General features: G+C 42.0%; 1 protein-coding gene across 2 annotated transcripts in view; it reads left to right on the forward strand.

Annotated features, from left to right (window-relative positions):
- RIN2 (Ras and Rab interactor 2) overlaps window positions 1–23334 on the forward strand; it is a 215060-nt gene that overhangs the window by 69529 nt on the left and 122197 nt on the right. Inside the window, exon 1 of one of the 2 annotated variants that reach the window (XM_057701287.1) lies at window positions 20360–20461. The exons of the other annotated variant lie outside the window; for it this stretch is intronic. The gene's annotated coding sequence lies outside the window, so the exon portion shown is untranslated. Of the gene's footprint in view, window positions 1–20359; window positions 20462–23334 lie in introns of those variants that run through there. 2 annotated transcript variants of the gene reach the window in all.

The following is a 23334-nucleotide window of genomic DNA, read 5'->3' on the forward strand; positions in this document are numbered from 1 at the left end:
CTCCTTTGGGGTCTTACTCTTGACCCCTCTGAAATGCTGCCACACTTCTATGGAGAGATCTGGTATTTAGGACCTGCCCCTTTAAGACAGAAGGCACGGGGGAGAGCAGTTCAGGAGGGGAGGTGCAGCTCTCACCCTGAGTGGTTGGTTTGGGGGGCCCTGATCTTATGGAAAGATACAGGTATAGTGTATAGTGTTTGAGGGCAAGGCTGGGCTTTCATGGGGAGTCCTGCTTCACCAGGTAAGAAACCTGGTGTCCGCAGCCACGGGGATGTGGAGAAAGACAGGTGGGCGGCAGAGGCAGGGCCGGGGTTCAAGCAGGCCCTCCTGATAATGAGCTGCGTGGGCCACTAAGGTGCCCCAGAGCCTTAGCCTTGGTCGTACAGCAGCTATCTTCGGGTTTGGGGTCAGTGCATCAACCACGTCCTGCGTTTTCTGCATTCGGATGTGTTAACATCTGGGGCCTTGCTGACCCTAGATTTAGTAACATCCTAGAAATTGTCAACTACTGCCCAGTGAGAGCACCTTTCAAATGCAAACTGACCCATCCAGAACCCACCCCCCCCCACCTGCTTTATGGGCCTCTCCCACTCTGGACCACTATCCCCCTGCCCTGATCACCCCAGGGCCAGGCAGCAGACCACCAGGGACAGCCCCTATTCCTAGAGCCCACTGAACTTATTCAAGCCAGCCAATCCTAAGCCAGCCTACCCTGCTCATCTGTATCTTCACGTGGAAACCACCGTAAAGACTCTTACCACCGTTTCCCCTCTCCCTCTGCCTCCTGACCAACCCTGGTAGTTCCCCGTATGGCCACCATGGTGACAGAAGCCAAGGGCGGCCCCTGCCAATCACTGATCTGTGCTTGAGCGCCGTGCCGGGAACTGGCAGGCTGGGTTGGGCTGTGTGGCTGTCCAGGGGGACAGACAGGTCCCCTCATCCTGCACAGCCAGAGGGAGATCTGAGCTCTACACCAAGCATGTTCAGGACAGACCGTGGGTTGAAACGTAGCCCCTTCCTGTTCCTGTGATGTCACGCTGTGGTGTCATCCCATGATGTCATCATCCTGCAAGTCCATCCTGTGCTCCACTGGGCAAAGTGGATTAAAGAATGGAAGCATTCCCAGCCACGTGGATGGACTTGAGGGCATCATGCTTAGGGAAATAAGTCAGACAGAGAAAGACAAGTGCTGTGTGGTCTCATATGTGGAATCTAAAACAAAAAAAAAACCAAGCTCATAGATAGAGAACAGATCTGTGGTTGCCAAAGGCTGGAGGTGTGAGCTATGGGAAGTGGGTTGAAGGGAGTCGCAAGGTATAGACTTCCAGTTATAAAATGAGTTATGGGATGTAATGTACTGCCTGGTGACTAGTTCACAGTCCTGTACTGCCTATTTGAAGGATGCTAAGAGGGTAGATCTTAAAAGTTCTCACAGGAAAAAAAGAATTCTGTAACTGTATCTATAGTGAGGAATGTTAACTAGACTTACTGTGATCATTTTGCAATATAAGCAAATACTGATCCTTATGTTGTATGACTGAAACTATTGTTGTATGTCAATTAGACCTTAATTTAAAAATCACAATAAATTCAACCTTAGGCACGCGCGCACACACACACACACAAAGAATGCATTTAATGCCTCACCATGTAATGCTGTGCATAATAGATTTCCTCCGCTCCCTCCCCGTTTCTTCCAAGTTAATTCTGGTTTCAGTTAAATAAAATTAGAATGAGTTCGTAAGTGACTATTTCCTCATAGCGTCACATCAAAACTAACAGGATTTGTCCTCAACACTCAAATCAGCAAGTTAAAAATTACACTGTGAAGAGATTTGTAATTCTTGTTGTGTATTGCCAGCTTGTTCTTTGGGAAAACTGAGCTAATTCAGTTCAATTTCATTCCTCATGGTTGTATAGGTATTTTAATTGGAATTACATTAAATCTCTATTAAATTAAGGAGTACTGTCATCTGTAGTATTTCTCGACTGCCAACAAGGAGGCTATGATATCTCTCCCCATTATTAAAGATTTAAATAAGATTTACTTCATTTTTCCCATTAGGGTTACATAATTTTAAATGGTTCTTATTTATTGAATTATGTAATTCTTCTGTATTTAATTTCTGTAGCTATTATGATGGGGAAAGATAGTGAGTTTCTGCTCTGTTACTAAGATAGGTAACATCCTATAACTTTCCTGAACCTATTTCCTCAAATAATTTTTTTTTATTTTTGTGCAACTCTAAGGTATATACATCATATCATTATGAAAACAACAGCAACGTATTAGACTCTTATAACTGTGCAAGCAATAGGAACTGAAAGATGTCAAGAGAGGGTCATCATGGCCATCCCACCATTGTTATTAGTGTTACTTGTCACCTGTCATATGCCGGTACTTACTTTAAAACTCTACTTGTCCCCATTTTATAGATGTGGAAACTGAGCTTCAGAGAGGTGAAGTGACACAGAACATAGAGCACACACATACACACACACACACAGAACACACACACACACAGAACACACACACACACAGAGAATACACACACACACGTTCACACTGTAACTTACAGTGCTGGGTTTTAACCCAGCTCTGACTGAGTTGAAAGCCTTTACATTTAATAGCAGCAAAAAGGAAATACTTGGGAATGAATTTAACTAAATAAAAATGGGGGACTGTTCAAAGAAAATTAAAATACCTCAGGGGAAAATAAAGGCTCTGAGAAATCAACAGATTTGAACCTTGATGCTTCCTAATTTTGGCTAATTTCATAAGTGAGAAACAGCCTGTCATTGTCAGTTTTATTTGCATTTTTATTCTTAGGAAGTTTCAACATATTAACCACATATCTTTTCTGTCATGTGTTTTTTCATGGGTTTTTATTTTTCTGTTCATAATTTCTGCTAATTTCACCACTGGGAAATTTGAGTGTTTTACTGACTTATTTGAATTGATTATAAATTGTCAAATTCCTAGCAAATTTTAAACCATCCTTTTACTTTGCCTTTTAATTGTGTTTATGATATGTGTTAATGTACAGATACTTTAATTATTTTTAAATATAATTAAGTTAATTAAGTTTATCAGTCTTTTCCTTTTTGATTCTTTTTTTTTTTTTTTTGGATTGGGGTGTATGCTGAGAATGCCTTCTCCACCCATAGATGAGATGGATGAATGCCTGTACTTTCACCTAGTTTTATCACTCGTTTATTTAATTCTATAATACATCTGATATGCATTGTGAGTTGGTGGGGGGCAAGAAAAAGAAAACAGTTTATTTAGTTGGCTAACAGTCACTTCATAAAAATCAGGTGGTTTTGTTTTTGTTTTTGTTTTTGTTTTTGTTTTTGTTTTTGTTTCATTCAAAAAATTTTCAGAGATTTTAGCTTGAAAATAAAATCACACCTTTTCTCATTTGGGAGGCTGTTCTGTTCTTCCTTTAGCGTGAAGTTATTTTTGTTAGTTACCTTCTAGCTTAGTTTTAAACAGATTTTTGCATTGTCAGTCTAAGACTGGTCTTACCATATGACACAGGGTAAGACATTGTGAGATGAGCTGGCATTTGCTCCGTGTCTTGAGTAGAGGTCTGCCCTGGACGAATAGACTAGATGCTGTGGTTAATTAACTAGTTTATTCAACAAAGTTTAACAGTGGCCCTAGCTTTAATAAGACCACTACTTTTTTTTTTTTACTTAAAAAAGTGGAGGTATGATTCACATGCCATAAAATTAACCCTTTCAAAGCATATGATTCCATGGTCTTCAGTATATACCGAGTTTTGCAACCATGGCCATCTAATTCCAGAATATTTCCATCACCCTAAAAAGAAACCCTATAGCCAATAGGAGTCACTCCCCACTCTTCCTTCCTCCCAGCCACTAGCAACCATTAATTTACTGTCTTTCTCTATGGATTTGCCTATTCTGGACATTTTGTATAAATGGAATCATACAATATGTGGCCTTTTGTGTCTGTCTTCTTTTACATAGCATAATATTTTCAAGGTTTATCAATGTTGTAGCATATATCGGTACTTCGTTCCTTTTTAGAGCTAAATAATATTTCAGTGTATAGATATACCACATTGTTTATCCATTCATCAACTGCGGGACATTTGGGTTATTTCCACTATTTGGCTACTATGAATAATGCCGATTTATAGATTCACGTACAGTGTTTTATGTGGATATGCACACAGGGTTTTCAGTTCTCTGGGGTATACCCAGGAATGAAATTGATGGGTCAGAGGATAACTGTTTAGCTTTTTGAGGAATTGCTAAACTATTTAGTATCTGCATCATTTTACAACCCACCAGCAATGTGAGGTTCCAGTTTCTTCGCATCCTCACCAACAATTGTTATTACCCCTCTTTTTTGGTAACAGCCATCCCAGTGTGTGTGAAGTGGTATCTCACTGTGATATCGATTTGCATTTCCCTAATGACTAATGATATCGAACATCTTTTCATGTGCTTATTGGCCATTTATATATCTTCTTTGGAGAGATGTCTGTTCAGATCTTTTCCCCATTTCTTCATTGGGTTATTTCTCTCTTTATTGTTGTAACACAAGTTCTTTATAAATTCTGCTTACAAGTCCATTATCAGATATTTAATTTGTATTGTAGCTTTGTAGTAAGTTTTGAAACTGGTAAGTTTCAAATTCAAAGTTGAATCCTCCAGCTATGTTCTCTTTGAGATTATTTTGGCCGTTCTATAATCTCTTTCACTTGAGGATCAGCTTGTCAATTTGTGGGGAAAAAAAAGGTTTTGAAAGGGATCGTGTTTGAATATGTAGATCAATTTGGGGAGCATGGGCATCCTAATATCTTCCAATCCGTGAACATGGAATGTTTTTCCATTTATTTATATCTTCCTTATGTCTTTCAAGGATGTTTTGTGGTTTTCACTGTACAAGTCTTATACTTCCTTTGTTCAGTTTATTCCTAAGTATTTTATTCTTTCTGATGCTATTGAAAATTGAGTTGTTTCCTTAATTTCATTTTAATTGCTAATGTATAGAAGTACAATTAATTTCTGTTCATTGATCTTCTGTCCTGCTAAACTTGTTTATTGGTTCTGATTTTTTGTATGTGGGTTCCTTAGGATTTCCTGTATTCATGTCATCTGTGAATAAATATAATTTTACTTCTTCCATCCTGATTTGTATGCTTGTTATTTATTTTTCTTGCCTAATTGCCCTGGCTGGAACCTCCAATACAATGTTGAATAAAAGTGACAAAAGCAGACATCCTTGTCTTGTTCTTGATCTTAAGGGGAAAGCTTTCAGTCTTTCACTTTTAAGTATGATGTCAACTGTGGGTTTTTCATAGATGCTCTTTATCAGATTGAGGAAGTCCCCTTATAGTCTTAGTGTTTTGAGTGTTTTTATCATGGATTACATTTTATCGATTGCTTTTTTCTGCATCTACTGAGATGATTATGTGGTTTTGTCCTTTATATGGTATATGATATTGATTTTTTCAGCTTTATTGAGATATAATTGACAAATAAAATTGTAAGATATTTAAAGTGGACATCATGATGATTTGATATACATATACATTGTGAAAAGATTCCTCCCATGTACTTAACACATCCATCACTCACATTTCTTTTTTCTCCTTCTTTTGCATGAGAAAATTTAAGTTCTATTCTCTTAGCAGATTTCAATTCTACAATACAGTGATATTAACTACAGTTCACCATGTTATATGTTAATTCCTCAGACCTGATTCATCTTATAGCTGAAAATTTGTACCCTTTTACCAACCGCTGCCTATTTCCTCCAGCCTCCAGCAACTAATTTTCTACTCTCTGTTTCTGTGAGTTTGACCTTTTTAAGATTCCACATATAAGTGATACCATGCAGTATTTGTCATTCTCTGTCTGGCTTATTTTGCATATCATAGTGCCCTCAAGGTGTTGTTGCAAATAGCAGGATTTCTTTCCTTCTCGTGACTGAATAATATCTTCTTTTTTGATTCACCCAGCATTGGACACCTCCGTTGTGTCCATGTCCTGGCTATTGTAAATAATGCTGCAGTGAACATGGGAATGCAGATATTTCTTCAATATCCTATTTTCATTTCCTTCAGATACATGCCCAAAAATGGGATTGCTGGATCATACCGTAGTTCTAGTTTCTTTTTTTTTTTTTTTTTGAGGAAACTTTATACTGTTTTCTATAGTGGCTGCACCAATTTACATTCCCATCAGCAGTGTATAAGGGTTAGCATTTATCCACATCTTTGTCAATACTTGTACACTGATTGATTTTTGTATGTTCAATTAACTTTGCATTCTGGAGATAAATCCCAGTTGGTCATGGTGTTTAAACCTTCGTATATGTTGCTGGATTTGGTTTGTAAGTATTTTGTTGAGAATTTTGCATCTGTATTCACAAAGGATATTGGATTGTAGTTTTCTTTTCTTGTGATGACTTTGTCTGGTTTAGCTTTCATTTAATATGACCTCATAGAATGAGTTAGGTAGTGTTTCCTCTTCTATATTTTGGAAGAGTTTGTGAGGTATTAGTGTTAATTTTTTAACAATTGGTGGGATTCATGAGTGAAGTCATCTAGTCCTGGGCTTTTCATTGTGGGATTTTTGTGTGTGTGTGTGTGTGTCTTTTGAAAACTAATTTTACCTCTTCATTATAGGTCTATTCAGACTTTGTTTCTTCTTGAGTCAGTTACAGTAGTTTTTGTCTTTCTAGAAATTTGTCTTTTCATCTAGGTTACTTAATTTGTTTTCATGTAGTTGTTCATAGCATTCTCTTATGATTCTTTTTATTTATGTAAAGTAGGTAGTAATGTCTTCTCTTTCATTCCAGATGTTAGTAATTTGAGTCCTCTTTCCTTTTCCTAATTCAGTCTAACTAAAGGTTTATCAATTTTGTTTTTTTCAAAGAAAGAACTTTCTCAATTTTTCTATTCTTTATTTATTTCCACTCTGATCTTTATTATTTCCTTATTTCTGCTTGCTTTGGGTTTAGTTTGCTATTTTTTTAAATTTCTTAATGTGAAAGGTTAGGTTATTGATTTGAAGTCTTATGTCTCTTAATTTTATGGCTATAAATTTCCCTCTAAGCACTACCTTACCTGCATCCCATACATTTTGGTATGTTGTGTTTTTGTTTTCATTCATCTTAAAGTGTTTTCTAATTTCCTTTATAATTTCTTCTTTGATCCATTGCTCATTTGAATGTATTGTTTAATTTCCACATATGTGGAAATTTCCTAATTCTCCTGCAGTTGATTTAAAATTTCATCTATTGTTGTCAGAGAACATGCTTTGTGTGTTTTAATCCTTTTGAATTTGTTGAGACTTGTTTTATTGACCTAAGATAAGATCTGTCTCAGAAAATATTCATGTGTACTTAAGAAGCATGTGTATTCTAATACTGTTGGGTGGGGTATTCTACGGCTATCTGTTAGGTCTTGTTGGTTCCAACTGTCGTTCAGTCCTCTATTTCCTTGTTCATCTTCTAATTCTTCTGTTTATTATTAAAAGTGGGCATTGAAATCTGCAGCTATTTTTGTTGAATTTCTATTTCTCCCTTCAATTCTATCACTTTTTGTTACATGTATTTGGAGGCTCTGTTGTTAGATGAATTGGTCCTGTTATCCTTATTAAAGTTCTTCTTTGTCTAGTAACAATTTCTGTCTTAAAGTCCATCTTGTCTGATATTAGGATAGCCCCTCCAGCTCTCTTATGGGTACTGTTTGCATGGTATAAACTTTTCCATTCTTTTACTTTCAAGTTATTTGTGTCTTTGAAGAGAAAGTGAATCTCTTATGTATCAGTCAGGGTTCTCCAGAAAAACAGAACCAATAAGATATAGATATAGATATAGGGAGAGATTTGTTATAGGAATTGGCTCACATGATTTTGGAGAAAAATAAGTCTCACAGTCTGCAGTCTGTAAGCTGGGGAACCAGGAAAGGAAGTGGTTCAGTTCAGTCCAAGCCCAAATATCTGAGAATCAAGGGAGCCATTGATGTAAGTCTAAGTCCAAAGGCCCTATAATCGGGAGGTTGGGGGGTGGGGGGTGGGAATGTAAGTACCAGTGTGAGTCTAAAGTTGTAAGAACCAGAAGCAATAATCTCTGAGGGCAGGAGAGGATGGATGTCTTAGCTCAAATAGAGAGAGCATATTTTCCTTTCCTCTGCCTTTCTGTTCTGTTTAAACCTTTAGCAGAGTGGATGACGTTTACTCCCACTGGTGAAGGCGATCGTCTTTACTCAGTCTACATATTCAAATGCTAATCTCTTCTGGAGACATCTCTACAGACAGACCCAGAAATGATATTTTACCAGCTCTCTGGACATGCCTTAGCCCAGTCAAGTTACACCCAGAATTAACCATCAGAGAGAACATACAGTTGGATCATTACAATTTTTTCTTCTGCCCATCTCTGCTTTATTGGAGTATGTAGTCCATTTACATTTAATATAATTACCGTAAGGTAGGGTTTACATCTGCCATTTTTCTATGTGTTTTCTATATGTCACGCCTTTTTGTTTCTCTGTTTCTCCCCTATTGACTTCTCTTATATTAAACAGATTTTTAGTGTACCATTTTAATTCCCTTATGTTTCCTTTTTAGTTATTTTCTTAGTGTTTGCCCTGGGGATTACAATTACTATATTAATTTATAACAAATTGGACTAATACCAACTTAATTTAGAAAATGTATAACAACTTTGGGACTTCCCTGGTGGTCCAGTGGTTAGGACTCCAAGCTTCCACTGCAGGGGGTGCAGGTTTGATCCCTGGTCAGGGAACTAAGATCCCACATGCCGTGTGGCATGGCCAAAAAAAAATTTTTTTTGTATATATCTATATCACAAGTTTGCTTCTGTATACTTCTGTTTCCTCTCCTTTGTGCTAATATTGTCATACAAATTACATCTTTATATACTGTAAGCCCACCAACACAGTTTTATAATTATAATTTTGTGCAATTGTCTTTTAAATCAGATGGGAGAAAAAAGATGTTTTGAGCAAAAGTTGGATAGATAAGCCCGGTGGGGGGGTGCATCTATGGGCAATTTAGCACTGGAAGGAGATGAAAATGGAGTGGGGGCCTTGGGGACAGTGGGTGGTTGCAAAGGGCAGGGAGTTTCACAGCACTTGGAGCAGGTGGTGGTTGAGGCCACTCCCTTCCCTATTGGCATCACCCTTGGGGACCTGCTCTTCCCTTTATGTCTCTTTCTTTTCTGGGGAAATCACAGTCCCAGATGTGGTAAAGGCTAAACCAAAGGCCTGGGCAAGTCTGTTGAGGAAGTTTGGCTCTGTCTGTGGCCACAGTGGACTGGATGACTCGGCAGATCTGGGAACACCCACCTGCCAGCGCCTGTTTCTCCAGTGTGGGCCGTGGCCCTGGGTGTAGGGTGGCACCCCACCCCAGACAGTGGATCCCTGGGAACCTCACCCAAGCCTCTGCTAGTTCCTGTAACTCCTCCCAGTGGCCTGACAGCTCAGGCTGCTCAGCTCAGCAGGCCTCTGCCACCCTTTTTAATGTGTACATAGGTAGCCTGACATGTTTATTAAGAGCAGGAGTCCAGCAGGAACTGTGGGCTGAGGTTGTTTTCTCAGTGGGAAGGGCCCAAGTCCCATCCTGCGCTGGCCTGTGCTCACCGCCTCATCGATGTGCCCTGGTACTGGTTCTCATCCTGGGTCTGCTTTAACCTCTGCTTCACCACCACGCGGTCTCCATGGGAGGAACAAAATAACCGCTGAGAAAAGCTCTGTGCATACAGGCCCTTTTGTGGGTCTGTAGCTGCCCAAATACTTGTGAAGGAAATAAAACAAAAGCCAAGGTGGGGAGGGCCTCCTTTCCATCTGGGTGAGAATACTTGCCGTGTAGACACCCAGAGCTGGCCTGCAGCTTTCAGGAGCTAACCCATTGTACCCTCCCAGCCACACACTGAAGTAGGAACCATTGCCTACATTTTACAGATGGGGAAATGGAAACTTGGGGGAGGTTCACTCACCCACCCAAAGTCACAAAACCTGTTCCACGACAGAGCCAGACATGTCTCCTGGCTCCTGGCCTAATGCTTTTCCCCTACCAGAGGCCGCTCAGCTACTCAGAGTCTGCTGTGTCAGGAGCATTGTTTGAAGAGAGAAAGCCCTGGTCCCTTTTCTCTTTTCAGCCTCCTCCTGGAGGCTCTGGTCTGGCCCTTGGTCCTGGCCGCTCCCCTGGGCTTTCTTCTCGAGCCTCTGTTTCCCCGTCCTCCTGCCCCTCCCACCTCTGCTGTGATGTGAGCCGCAGGCTGTTCCCCTTCCCACTCATCCTCAGAGTGAATCACAGATTATTGCAGTCAGCATGTATCCTTTCTATAATGAAGGGACTAAAAACACTAAAAGCTAGTTTTCCAGCACGAGCCATTTCACCCACAAATTTCTTGAACACAGGGACCAAAATTCATAGAGAACATGCCTGGTCCAAGGTCACACCAGGGGAACCGGCTGAATCCAGGTCTCATGGCCCCTGACCCCATGGCTTTCCCGTGGCACCATGCCTCGGAAGAGAGTGGTCAGGCTTCTCAGCACTTCCGTGGGCAGGAGTTTGGGGTTGGTGCTTGTCTTTTCCTCTCAGGTGCCCGAGTTTCCCTTATGTCACTTGGAGCAGGCAATGTTTAGAGAGATGTGAATTGAAATGGAGAGACGCCCCTGTTTTGTTTTTAACATACAAACACACATCGTTGTTCCCTTTCCACAGAGAGCCCCTCCCCACAGTTTACAGGAATGTTTTATTTTTATCTTTATTTTTTTTCATTTTTCACCGCACCACGTGGCATGTGGGAATCTTAGTTCCCTGACCAGATACCGAACCCATGCCCCCTGCATTGGAAGTGCAGAGTCTTAACCACCAGACCGCCAGGGAAGTCCCCAGGAACATTTCTAATCCTTGACACAGCCTATTCGTAGACCTCTCTCAAGGCTATGTCTCCATGCCCCTGAGTCCAACCCAGACATCCTTCTGATAATTAAGGTGGTGTCTTTACACGTCCAGTCACGCCCTGAATTGCTGGGAGAGCATCTTTGTCCAGAATGGGCAGCGAGTGACCAAGCCTCAAATCTGTACAATCCTGGGGCCCAACTGAGTCTTTTCCGTGCACATTTCACAAGGTCCTTGTGATGCCCTTGTGGGCATCTCCTTGTGCCTGCACTTGTCCAAAGCAATCGAGCAACAGATGGCTTTTCTTTCTAGGAACTCACAGGAGAAAAATCTTAGAATTTGGGTAAGGTATTTTGTTGAAACGTACGTCAGATTTCAGGAGTGTTCCCCTCATCTCCAACATGGGACTTGTGAACCACTTTCTCCTTTCTTCTTTGGTTCCTCTCAATCCCTAAAACATATCTGTTCTTTTGGGGGCATTTGATCATATGGGCTATATCCAGTCCCTCATAGTACCGCGTAAGGACTTTTTTCTAAAGGACTTTATTACAATTGTTTGTCATTGCTGCCTTGAACATGAGTTGGCCTTTGTTCTTTCAGTTCTGTTGAAACGAAGTGAATCTATAACTTCACCTGGAGTTGGGAGTAACCAGTGCAGCCTCATAGGGTGTACCGACTTATGGAATAAAAAGGCCACTGTTGAAATGGTGATTTGACCCATACAGGCAGAGCCTCTTCTTTCTCTACTATAAGGTTCATATTTATTTTGGAAGATGATCCAATGGTACAATGATGTATTCTCACTGTAAAGGGGAGTATTGTGTGATGAGGGTGACCTTTTCAAGGGTCAAAACCTTTGAGAGGCTCCCACAGTCAAAACTCAGTGGGAGACTCTGGGCTCACCATGGAGGCGCTCCGCTGGTCCTCTCTTCCTTCTCTGTGCAGGGTCCTGTCAAGGGCATTTATTGATTCTGCACTTCCCTGTAACATAAGTGCTCTGTGGAGGAGAAGGAACCTGGGAGGAAGCAGGGTGGGGGTAGGATAGCCCCAGGTGTTTGAGAAAGCTTTCTGGAGGGAGATGGGGCTTGAAAAAACTCTCAATGGGTAAGGTTCAGAAAGCAGGCAGGCGTGGGGGAGAGTAGATCGCAGGATGGTCCAGGGCTGTCGTGGCGCCTGACAGAGGTGATGGGGAATCTTTGCGAGGCTATGCTGCCCTAGGCCATTTTATTTTATTTTATTTTATTTTATTTTATTTTATTTTATTTTATTATTTTATTTTATTTTATTTTATTTTATTTTATTTTATTTTATTTTATTTTATTTTATTTATTTTTCACTAATCCTGAACCTTTTTATTCAGCTCCCAATTTGGTTTCCGGTCATATTGGCCCACAATTTTGGGTCTTTCGGCTAAATAACAGCTGGGAGTTGACTGAAAGCCAGCTGCAGCCTGCTAGAACAAACACTTGAGCTCCTAAATGTAGAGAAATGATAAAGTGACTAGACATATAGGCTTCTAATTGCAGCCAGGAGTCTGCAGCTGGGAAGTCACCAGAAGATATATATTCTGTGCTGTGACCCAGCAGTTGTGCACTCACCCCGACCGAGAAGCACTTCCCTCTCTCCCACCCGCAAGATCGCAGCCAAAATGTGAAGTCTAGTTCCAGCTTGCAAATGGTGGTCACTTCTTTTTTAATATACTGATGAAACAAAGCTTTTATTTTTTTATTTTACTTTTTAAAATTGGGGTATAGTGGTTTTACAATGTTGTATTAGTTTCCACCGTACAGCGAACTGAAGTAGAGGTCCCTGTGTGATACAGCAAATTCTCATCAGTTATATTTTATATATATTAGTGTATATGTGTCAATCCCAGTCTCCCAGTTCATCCCACCACCCCCCCCATCTCCTCTTGGTGTCCATATATTTGTTCTCTACATCTGTGTCTCTTATTTCTGCCTTGCATACTGGTTCATCTGTACCATTTTTCTAGATTCCACATACAAGCGTTAATATACGGTATTTGTTTTCCTCTTTCTGACTTACTTCACTCTGTTTGACAGTGTCTAGGTCCAGCCACATCTCCACAAATGACCCAATTTTGCTCCTTTTTTATGGCTGAGTAATATTCCATTGTATATATGTACCACATCTTCTTTATCCATTTGTCTTTCGATGGACATTTAGGTTGCTCCCATGACCTGGCTATTGTAAATAGTGCTGCAGTGAACATTGGGGTTCATGTGTAATGATTGATTCAGCAACTCTTCAGCCTAGAAGAGGAATGAGCGTGTCACTTGGCCACTTGTATTCAGACCAGCCAGGGCTGCCTGTGAGGAGAGTTGGCAGGGGGCAGGGTTGGTCCCAGCTGATGACCTTGCACCCACCCCCATCAGCAAGGCAGCTCTGCCCTTTTCCTGTGAATTGAAGAAAGGGATTCTGGTGCAAATAAGTAATGCTGGAATTGGCCACTCCAGGGTCTACCACATGCTAAATACAGGGAAACTGAGGCTCAGACGGGTGAGGCTGCTCCTTTGTAGACTCTCCAGCTAGTCAAAGACAGATCCAGTCAGCTTTATGCTACCACATCCCACCATCGTGTCCAAAACAAAATATCAAGCCACACTGAAGAATAGAGTCACTTTCTTTGAATTTCTTTTGAGAGGAACTTCTTGTTAGAAGTAGAAAATTATTCTGACAAAGTAACTTTTGGTCCTCAAAATGTTTTCACATAAAAGATGTTGACTTTATAAAGAATACATTTCATACTTCTCTAAAACATGCAATGCTGTTGCTTATAAACTATAACTTAATACAACATGATATAGATAAATGAACAAGATTCAGGGTACACGTAGCTGAAATGGGGACGCCAAAAGATGAAACTGTTCATTTATTGTGCTCAATCATATTTAAATCCTTGAGTGTGTCAAACTCCAAAGCTATAATAATTTAAAAGAGAATAACTCTAGAAATGATGTTGGTGGAGTGCTTTTCCAGTTTGGCCAGTGAGATTGGAAAGAGTTTGTGATTGCAGTTGTGTACCCTTGGAGCAGTCTGTAGACACTACATCATTTCGGGTAATTAAAGGATAAAAAAAAAAATCACTTGCCTCTGAATCTGGGACCAACTATTCTACCAGTATATAAATGAAAGGACCAAAGCCCCTCAAGATTGAAACCACCAGAATATAAACTTGATAAATAATAGTTTTTACTCCTGCAAAAATTTTCCCCATTGCCAGTAGGATGTAACTACATTGCTTTCAACATTAGCCTGTCATAATTCCAAAAAGTTATCTTGGTGTCTCAGTTATGTCTACTGCAGAGGTACAAACTCAAAAACCAGGGAGTCATGTCAACAGGTGCATGGCTGGTGTGTGACAACCCGGAAGGATGAGGACTGTGGCCAGCTAGAGAGCACACTTGCCGTCTGTCAGGGAGGGGCACCTGCCGTTCCATCCAGCCAACTCTTGTCACTCAACCTGTGTTCACAGCCCTTGCCATTTTTCGAAAGAAGCCAGAAATTCATTCATAAGTGATATGCCTTAATTTTTTAATATTGGCAGCTTTTTAGTTTTTCTTTTGTCTGTTTGTTTCTGTAACATTAGGCAAACCAAAATTAGATTCGCGTTTTGCCCTGCCATCAACATTCCTTTATTGCTAATTAGAATAACCACATGGCTGAATTGCCAAAGATCTCATCCGAAGAGATGCTCATCAAGCCTCTTTTCCTTCTGTCCTTCTTTTGACGGCTTTAGTGTCTGTTTGTGTTAGCTTGTTTTATTAGCATCCTTTCACCCTGGCAAAGTCTAGGGTTTTTTTTTTTTAAAGCTCTTTATTGGAATATAATTGCTTTACACTGTTGTGCCACTTTTTGAGGTACACCAAAGTGAATCAGCTGTATTTATACATATATCCCCATATCCCCTCCGTCCCGCGACTCCCTCCCACCCTCCCTATCCTAGCCCTCTAAGTCATCACCCATCATTGAGTTGATCTCCCTATGTTAGGCAGCAACTTCCCACTAGCTATCTATTTTACAGTTGGTAGTGTATATATGTCAGTGCTACTCTCTCACTTCGTCCCAGCTTTCCCTTTTCACCCCCCCACCCCGTGTCCTCAAGTCCGTTCTCTACAGTCTAAGGGTTCTGATGTACCCCATCAACTCATTCTGCCCTTTCTCGTAAAGCTGTGAATATAAGCAGTTCTTTCACTTTTTTTGTTCTAGGGTTGTGTTACAACTAAGAGCTGGAGGATTTCTATTTTTTAAATTAATGAATTAATTAATCGGCTGTGTTGGGTCTTTGTTGCTGTGCACGGGTTTTCTCTAGTTGCGGCAAGCGGGGGCTCCTCTTAGTTGCAGTGCGCGGGCTTCTCATTGCGGTGGCTTCTCTTCTTGCAGAGCATGGGCTCTAGGCACGCAGGCTTCAGTATTTATGGCTCACAGGCTCTAGAGCGCAGGCTCAGTAGTTGTGGCGCATAGGCTCTGAGGCACACAGGATCTTCCCGGACCAGGGCTCGAACCTGTGTCCCCTTCACTGGCAGGCAGATTCTTAACCTCTGTGCCACCAGGGAAGTCCCAGAGCTGTAGGATTTCTGAATGTGATTCTTCAGTTCACATTTTTGAAGAATCAGGGAGGCTTCTGCATACTGGCATATGCAGTTGAAGGGGAGGAGCCCTGGTTGGCAGGGGGGTGAGCCAGGGGGTGGAGGTGCTGGAACTCCAGGTTCCGAGAGCCAGAGGGTGTTCCAGAACTGTGCTGTCCACCATAGTGGGCCCTGGCTGCATAGGACTGTCCAGCACTTGAGTGTGGCTGCAGTGAACTGAGATGTGAAACACACAGGCTCTCGAAACAGCATGGAAAAGAGAGAAAATATCTCCTTGTTTATATTGATTACATGCTGAAATGATACTATTTTAGATGCGCTGGGTAAATAGAGAATAATTTTGTCTATTTATTTTTACTTTTTTTCTTTGTTTATGAAAGTACAGTTGATTTACAGTGTTGTGTTAGTTTCAAGTGTACAGCAAAGTGATTCAGTTGTACATATATATTTTTTTTCAGATTCTTTTCCATGATGGTTATTTCAAGATATTGAATATCGTTTCCTGTGCTGTACACTAAATCCTGTTGTTTGTCTACTTTATATGCAGTCATGTGTGTCTGTTAATCCCAGACTCCTAATCTATCCCTCCCCCACCCCTTCCCCTTTGGTAACCATAAATTTGTTTTCTGTGTCTGTGAGTCTGTTTCTTTTTGTAAATAAGTTTATTTGCATCCTTTTTAGATTCTACTTATAAGTGATATCATGTGATATTTGTCTTTGTCTAGCTTATTGCACTCAGTGTGATAATCTCTAGGTCCATCCATGTTGCTGTGAATGGCACGATTTCATTCTTTTTTATGGCTAATATTCCATCATATTTATATACCACATTTTCTTCATGCATTCATCTGTTGATGGACATTTAGGTTGCTTCCATGTCTTGGCTACTGTAAATGGTGCTGCTGTGACCATTGGGGTGAATTTATCTTTTTAAATTAGGGTTTTGGTCTTTTCCAGATTTATGCCCAAGAGTGAGATTGCTGGATCCTATGGTAGCTCTATTTTTAGTTTTTTAAGGAACCTCCATACTATTCTCCCCAGTGGCTGTTACCAGTTTACATTCCCACCAACAGTGTAGGTACATTTCCTTTTCTCCACACCCTCTCCAGCATGTATTATTTGTAGACTTTTTGATAATGGCCATTCTGACCGGTGAGAGGTGGTACCTCATTGTAATTTTGACTTTCATTTCTCTGGTAGTTAGCAATGTTGAGCATCTTTTCACGTGTCTGTTGGCCATCTGTATGTCGTCTTTGGAGAAATGTCTATTTAGGTCTTCTGCACATTTTTACTTTTTAATCTGGACAGTGCCGCTCTAGAACAAGGGTGTGCAAATTTTTTCTGTAAAGGTCCAGATAGTAAATATTTTAAGGTCCTTAGGCCATAAGGTCTTTGCTGGCAACCACTCAACATGTCTTTCTAGTGCAAAAGCAGCTACAGACAATATGTAAATGAATGGGCATGGCTGTGTTCTAATAAAACTTTATTTACACAAACAGGCAGGGGAGGATTTGCTGACGCCTGTTTGAGAAGATAAAAGCCAGTGGGAAGGAGAGGATGAGGGTGCCTCTGAGGGGCTGGTGGCATCTGTTTCCTGGTCTGGGTGTTGGTTCACTGGGTGTGCTAATAACTTTTTGAAAATTCATCAGGCTCTTTATGTATAATTGGCATATTTTTGCATATGTACACTAAAGAGCTGTCTTAAAAAGAGCCAAAGATGTGCATCTGCTCTTGTCAATCAGTGACAAGCCTCTTCCCACTTTGAGTATTAAAAACAAGGCAACAGGCCCCCAAATGGAGCCCCACATCACCAAACCGAGTTAATGACAGTTTCAGCTCTCCCAGAAATGGAATCTTAAACCAGTCACTCAGATATCTCGTGATCAGCTCTAGTGAGGTCACCTACCTGATAGACCCTCACCATCCCCTAAAGGAAAGTAACCTTGCAATAACCAGCCCACTTTTTTAGCTGGTATAGCTTCCTTGTTCCTGCTGCCTCTGCCTGGGAAAGTCTTTGAGTTTGTACAGCTTCTCGGAGCCCCTTCTACCTGCTAGATTGGGTGCTGCCTGATTTGAATCGATTTTTGCTCCAATAAACTCCTAAATGTTTTCATATGCCTCAGTTGATCTTTTAATAAGAGTGAAACCAGTTTTTTGGTTCTCCACCGGTGGTCAACCATTTAAATCATCCAGATAATGTGACTTTTGTCCCAAGTATCTGTAACTCCTGTCTTACTGTCCATTCGTTCTGTACAATGGTCCATTCGTTCTGTACAACGGTCACTCTTTGGGAGTATCGTGCAGGGAAAAAAGTCAAGCTGCTGGCCATGTGGGGGAGTTTTAAGGGAGCAGAACTCAGTGGATATTATAATCTTAAGCTGTATTAAAGCTGCATGTCCTTAAAGCAGCAGATTTTGCCAGCTGAAAATAAGAAAAAATTCTGGTTCCCCATGAGCTCATCCTGTCTGCAGAATGAATAAACGGTTTTAAGATTTTGTCATTGAAGTATAAACAGTCAGAAAAGTATGACTTTTCCTTCTGGACCTCGATGCTCACCAACTCTCAGGGCACTTGTGGGTACCTGCCTGCTGGGATCTACGGAGAGAGCCTGGAAAAAGGGGCGAGGTCTGGGCACGGAACTCTGTCCACAGGCATCCCGGGACCCAGGGAGCATCCTTCTATCCCAGCTCTTTGCTTCGAAGTTGCAGGGAGAGGGGCCTCCAGAAGTGGAAACATTTTTAAATCACTCTTTTAACTTTTCGCCTGTAGATCCAGCTGCGTTGACACAAAGCCACGTTTGAGGCCTGATGTCTCGGAAGCCTGGCACCACGGAGTGTTTTTCTACTGGGACCCATAATGGCTGCTTTTAAGAGTTCAGTTCTATCAATGTGGTGCTTGAACCAGCCTTTCAGCTGACCTCCAAAAGGAAATCGTTTTAAAAGGAAGAATTTTAAGTCTGCCAAGAGTCAGATAATGGCACAGCACAGAAAAAGCAAGGGTTGTGTGGTTTTTATATTAAAATACGAGTCTCTTAATGCCTCAAAACAGCAGCCTCCAGAAAATGTGAAGTTTCATCTATGAGGCTAGAAAAAAAACAGTTTTTTAAAGATCTGGATTTTCCCTCTTTGTTCCTTGTGATTTATCAGAAAGGAACAAGTTCCTTTTTTCCTGAATCTCCCCCTGCCTCTATTTTGGGTTTTATACAAGTGACTCTTCTCATTAAAGTAAAATTCAGAGTTCTCTGAAAGCGGCCACGCTATGGGCACAGCCTCCCCTGGGGAGCTTTGAGCCTGGCCCCAAGGAAAAATGTGCCCTAGGACAAAGGCCATTGACATTTGCTTAATCCCATGTCATCAATGACTTTCCCCATAAACTAACATGAGAACACGCCCCCCCCCCCCATTTCTTTTTCTGAGTGGGTCCTGCGCATCTAGCCACAGCCCCCAGCCCTCCTTTGTCTGGACACAGAATCGAGTGAGGCCCCTGAGGACGAGGGGGCTGTTCGCTGTCCCCTCTCATCTGTCTGGCTCGGAGAGGCTGTCGTTTCTCCTAAGAGTGATGGTTTGTAAGGAGAAATGCTGTGCGTCCCATCAGCGGTGTGGACTCTGGCTGGAGTCCAGATGGGACATAGCACATGGATCAGTCAGTTCACGGGTGATGTAGCCTACGGGTGTGCGGACCGTTTGGCCACCATTGTCATCTTACCTTCTGTGTGTAGCGGTCACAGTCATAGGTGCAGCTGAAAGCATAGCACAGGCTACCAGGAGGTTGGGGAATCCTGAATTCTGCAAAAATGCCACCTGCATTCCTCTCACCTGATAATCGCTCCTGGTGCTGTGCATGCCGTTATGAGACCAAGTTCTAAGGGAGTGCATGTTGGTGTTAGAAGTGGTCCCAGAAGGGAGTCTGCCTAATGACCCTGCAGTCTGACAGTGACCTCCAAGCCTGCTGGTAACTGGGGCAGGGAGAGAGCACAGTGGAGCAAGGGGATGAGATGGAGGTGGAGGAAGATGTTAGGTGGTGCAGAGTTGACACCAGGCCGAGAAGGACCAGACACAGGTGAAACTTGGAGACAGGGACAGTTGAAGGGGATTGGGAGAATTCTCCAGCTCCAGGGAGGCCTACCCAGCTGCCTGAGATCCAGAGGGACAGAGAGCCCTGGGCTCCCGAGAGCTCCAGGTGGGGTGACTGCATGTTGGTGGTGGCATTGTGGCAGCCATCGTGAGACTGGCTGGAAAGGTATATCAGTCAGCTATCGTCTCAGTGGTGCTGCTTAACAAAGCACCCCCAAACTCAGAGGCACACAACTACAAGTGTTTCCTTCTCCAGCTCACATCTGCAGGTTGGCTGGAGTTCATCTGGGTGTAGCTCCCAGGCCTGGGCTGGTTCAGGTGTGCACGTGCCTCTCAGACTCCTGGGCCCTCTGGGACGTGTCCTTCTTGTGTGATGACAGAGGAGTTAGGGCACAAATCCCACTACATGAGCGCTTTTAAGGCCAGTGCCCGCATCACTGATTCTGTTGGCCAAAGCGGGTCACACAACCAAGCCCAGCGTCAACGGGGCAGGGAATACTCTCTGCCTCTCTGCAAGGTCACGTGGCAAAGGGCATGGACGGAGGGAGGCGTGAAGAGTTGGAGGTGGGTAGCTCCATCAGGGAGATTTCTGCCAGCACGTCCGGGTGGTGACTGTGGCTCAGATGGACTCCCACTAACTGAACTCACGCAGCTGTCCCGTAAGCCAGGATGCCAGTGGATTGACTTGCAATGAGAAACTGGAAAATGCTGTGAATAGGTAATCCTTACCATCCACTCCTTGTATTCTTTTCTCCTAGGAAACCTACTTAGAGCACTGGATCATAATTCAGATTTTGCTTGTGAGCGTGGAGACAGAGCAAGGGGCATGGCTGGATGATCCGAATGGCTTGAAGGATCCAGGTCTGGTTGCTGGTGGCCTCCACCTCCTCTACAAGAAGACCCCCACCATTGGGGAACTGGGCAAGCCACCCCCATTTAGGAGGGGACAGTGTCAACTTACTTTTCATACTACTCTTTTCTAACCTCTTCTCCGATCATTCTTTTTTTCCTTAATTAATTAATTAATTTAATTATTAGCTGCTGTTGGGTCTTCTTTGATACAACTTTCTCTAGTTGCGGTGAGTGGGGGCTACTCTTCACTGTGGTGCCTGGGCTCCTTATTGTGGTGGCTCCTCTTGTGGAACATGGGCTTTAGGCATATGGGCTTCATTAGTTGTGGCACACAGGCTCAATAGTTGTGGCACACAGGCTTAGTTGCTCCTTGGCATGTGAGATCTTCCTGGAGCAGGGCTCGAACCCGTGTCCCCCTGCATTGGCAGGTGGATTCTTAACCACTCTGTCACCTAGGAAGTCCCAATTCTCAGATCATTCTTAATCTCCATTCTTTCTTTAGGTACAACTCAATGATAGCGTTAGAGATACAAGTGAAATTAGTCTTCTGTGACCTCAGGCCAATCATCCTGTTGAGAATTTTAAGGTGTTTGCAAGATTCCCCAGCCCCTTAGTTAGTGAGTGTGACTTAGGACGAGGTGCTCTGTATACTCATTCATGTCTCTGGAATTATGAGTGTCACAGCTGGTGGCATCGTGCAGTCCCTGCTGGCCACGTGGTCGTGCGGTGGTTGTCCTTTCCTGTATGGATGCAGACTTGCTTGTTATACTTGCAGGCCTGACTGGACACCTGTAGCCTCATCGTTTCAGTCCACAGAGCATTTCAGGACCATTTGAGGAAGGAATACGAATCTATGTTGTTGTCTGAAAGCCTTCCATTGACCCCTTCTGGGAGATCATCAGACGTGCGCCATTGATGGCAGAGGCTGGGGAGAAATCCCCAGAGACAAGACTGCAGAACACTCTTTCTTTCTTTTTTCTTTTTTTGGCCATGCCTCGTGGCATGGTGAATCTTAGTTCCCTGACCAGGGATTGAACCCACGCCCCCTGCATTGGAAGTCTTAACCACTGGACCACCAGGGGCGTCCCAAGGGGAGCACTCTTTCAAAACGTCCTGCATGATGATGCCTTGAAAGCCTAGACTTTGTCTATGAAGGAGTTTCAGGACTATGTTAATCAATTTATTTTGCTTATATTTTCCTTTCAATGTGTGCAGAAAAATTATATATGATAACACTATATGTCTAGTTAAACCTTCTGGCTTTTGAGACCTCTTTCAATAAGATTGAAGTAAATTCTAAGGGATTAGAAAGCATCATGACATGGTTTAATTGGCAGTATTTAGCCTACTGGGTGTGTAGAATCATGGGCCTTTTGCTATTACCGATGACTTAGAGGCTGTCAAATTTAGTATTTCTCCACTGAAGCATTCCAGTGATTGGTCATCAGAAATAGGAAACTCTTCTCAATATTCTATAATAACCTATATGGGAAAAGAATCTGGAAAAGAATGGATACATGTATATGTATAACTGAACCACTTTGCTGTACACCTGAAACTAACACATTGTAAATCAACTATATTCCAATATAACATTTTTAAAAATAAGTTAAAAAAAAAAAAAAGACATAGGCAATTTCAGTAAGAAGAAAAAAAAAAGGTGGACACATGGTAATTTCACATTTTGTATAGTGGCAAGAAATTTGATACACCTAGAATGAAAGATTTGTAGTTGGGAGTGATATGAAAAAAAAAAAAAGACAGAAATGGGGCTAGAACCCTGGGTGGAGTGATTCTAGACTCTGCAGGGAGGCTGGTATGAAAGAAAAAGGAAGAGAGACTGCTTTTTGTATTGATTTTTTTTTAAGGCCTTTACTGGGGTATCATAGCCTCTATCTGCCCTCATTTTTTAATAATTATTTTTATTGAGACATAATTTTCATACAGTAAGAGTAAAACCTTATATGTACAGCTCCGTGAACGTTTTGTATCACACCCCTGTAGCCACCTCTCAGATCAAGGTATAAAACTTCTCTACCACCCCAGAGTTGTTGTAGTATTATTCTTGAATGAGTGGCCACTACCCTGATAGCTGTCACATAAAAGAATCTGGTGCAAAGTGTATACACTTTTGTGACTGCCTCCTTTTGTGCTGTGATGCACATCAATAATTTGCTCCTTTTAATTCCTGGGTACTAAGCATGAATATAGCATCATTTGTTTACCCGTTTTCCTGTTTGTGGATATTTCAGTTGTTTTTAGTCTGAGCTATTATGAATTAGGTTACTGTGGATATTTTTGTCTTTTTGTAGACACATACACTCATTTATCCTAGACGTATACCTAGGTGTGAAACTCCTTGTTACAGAGTAAGCATAGATATCAGTAGATATTTCAGTTTTCCAGCGTGGTTGGACCACATTTTACTCCCACCAGCAGTGTGTGTAACGTTGCCAGCACTTGATAGGATGATCAGTATTTCAGATTTTATCCATTCAGCCGCTCACATGGATGTATCTCATTGTTTTAATTCCAATTTCCCTGATGAGTAGTAACATTGTGTTCAGTGTGCTTTAGATTTGCATGTTCTCTTTTTATAAAATTTTTTACACAATTTTTATTTATTTATTTATTAAATATTTTATTTATTTATACATTGGTTGCATTGGGTCTCCGTTGCTGCACACGGGCTTTCTCTAGTTGTGGCGAATGGGGGCTACTCTTTGTTGTGGTGTGCAGGCTTCTCACTGCGGTGGCCTCTCGTTGCAGAGCAGGGGCTCTAGGTGCGTGGGCTTCAGTAGTTGTGGCACATGGGCTCAATAGTTGTGGCTCGCAGGCTCTAGAGCGCAGGCTCAATAGTTGTGGTGCACATGGGCTTAGTT

The sequence above is a fragment of the Hippopotamus amphibius genome, chromosome 12, assembly GCF_030028045.1.
Source record: "Hippopotamus amphibius kiboko isolate mHipAmp2 chromosome 12, mHipAmp2.hap2, whole genome shotgun sequence".
Lineage (NCBI taxonomy): Eukaryota > Metazoa > Chordata > Mammalia > Artiodactyla > Hippopotamidae > Hippopotamus > Hippopotamus amphibius.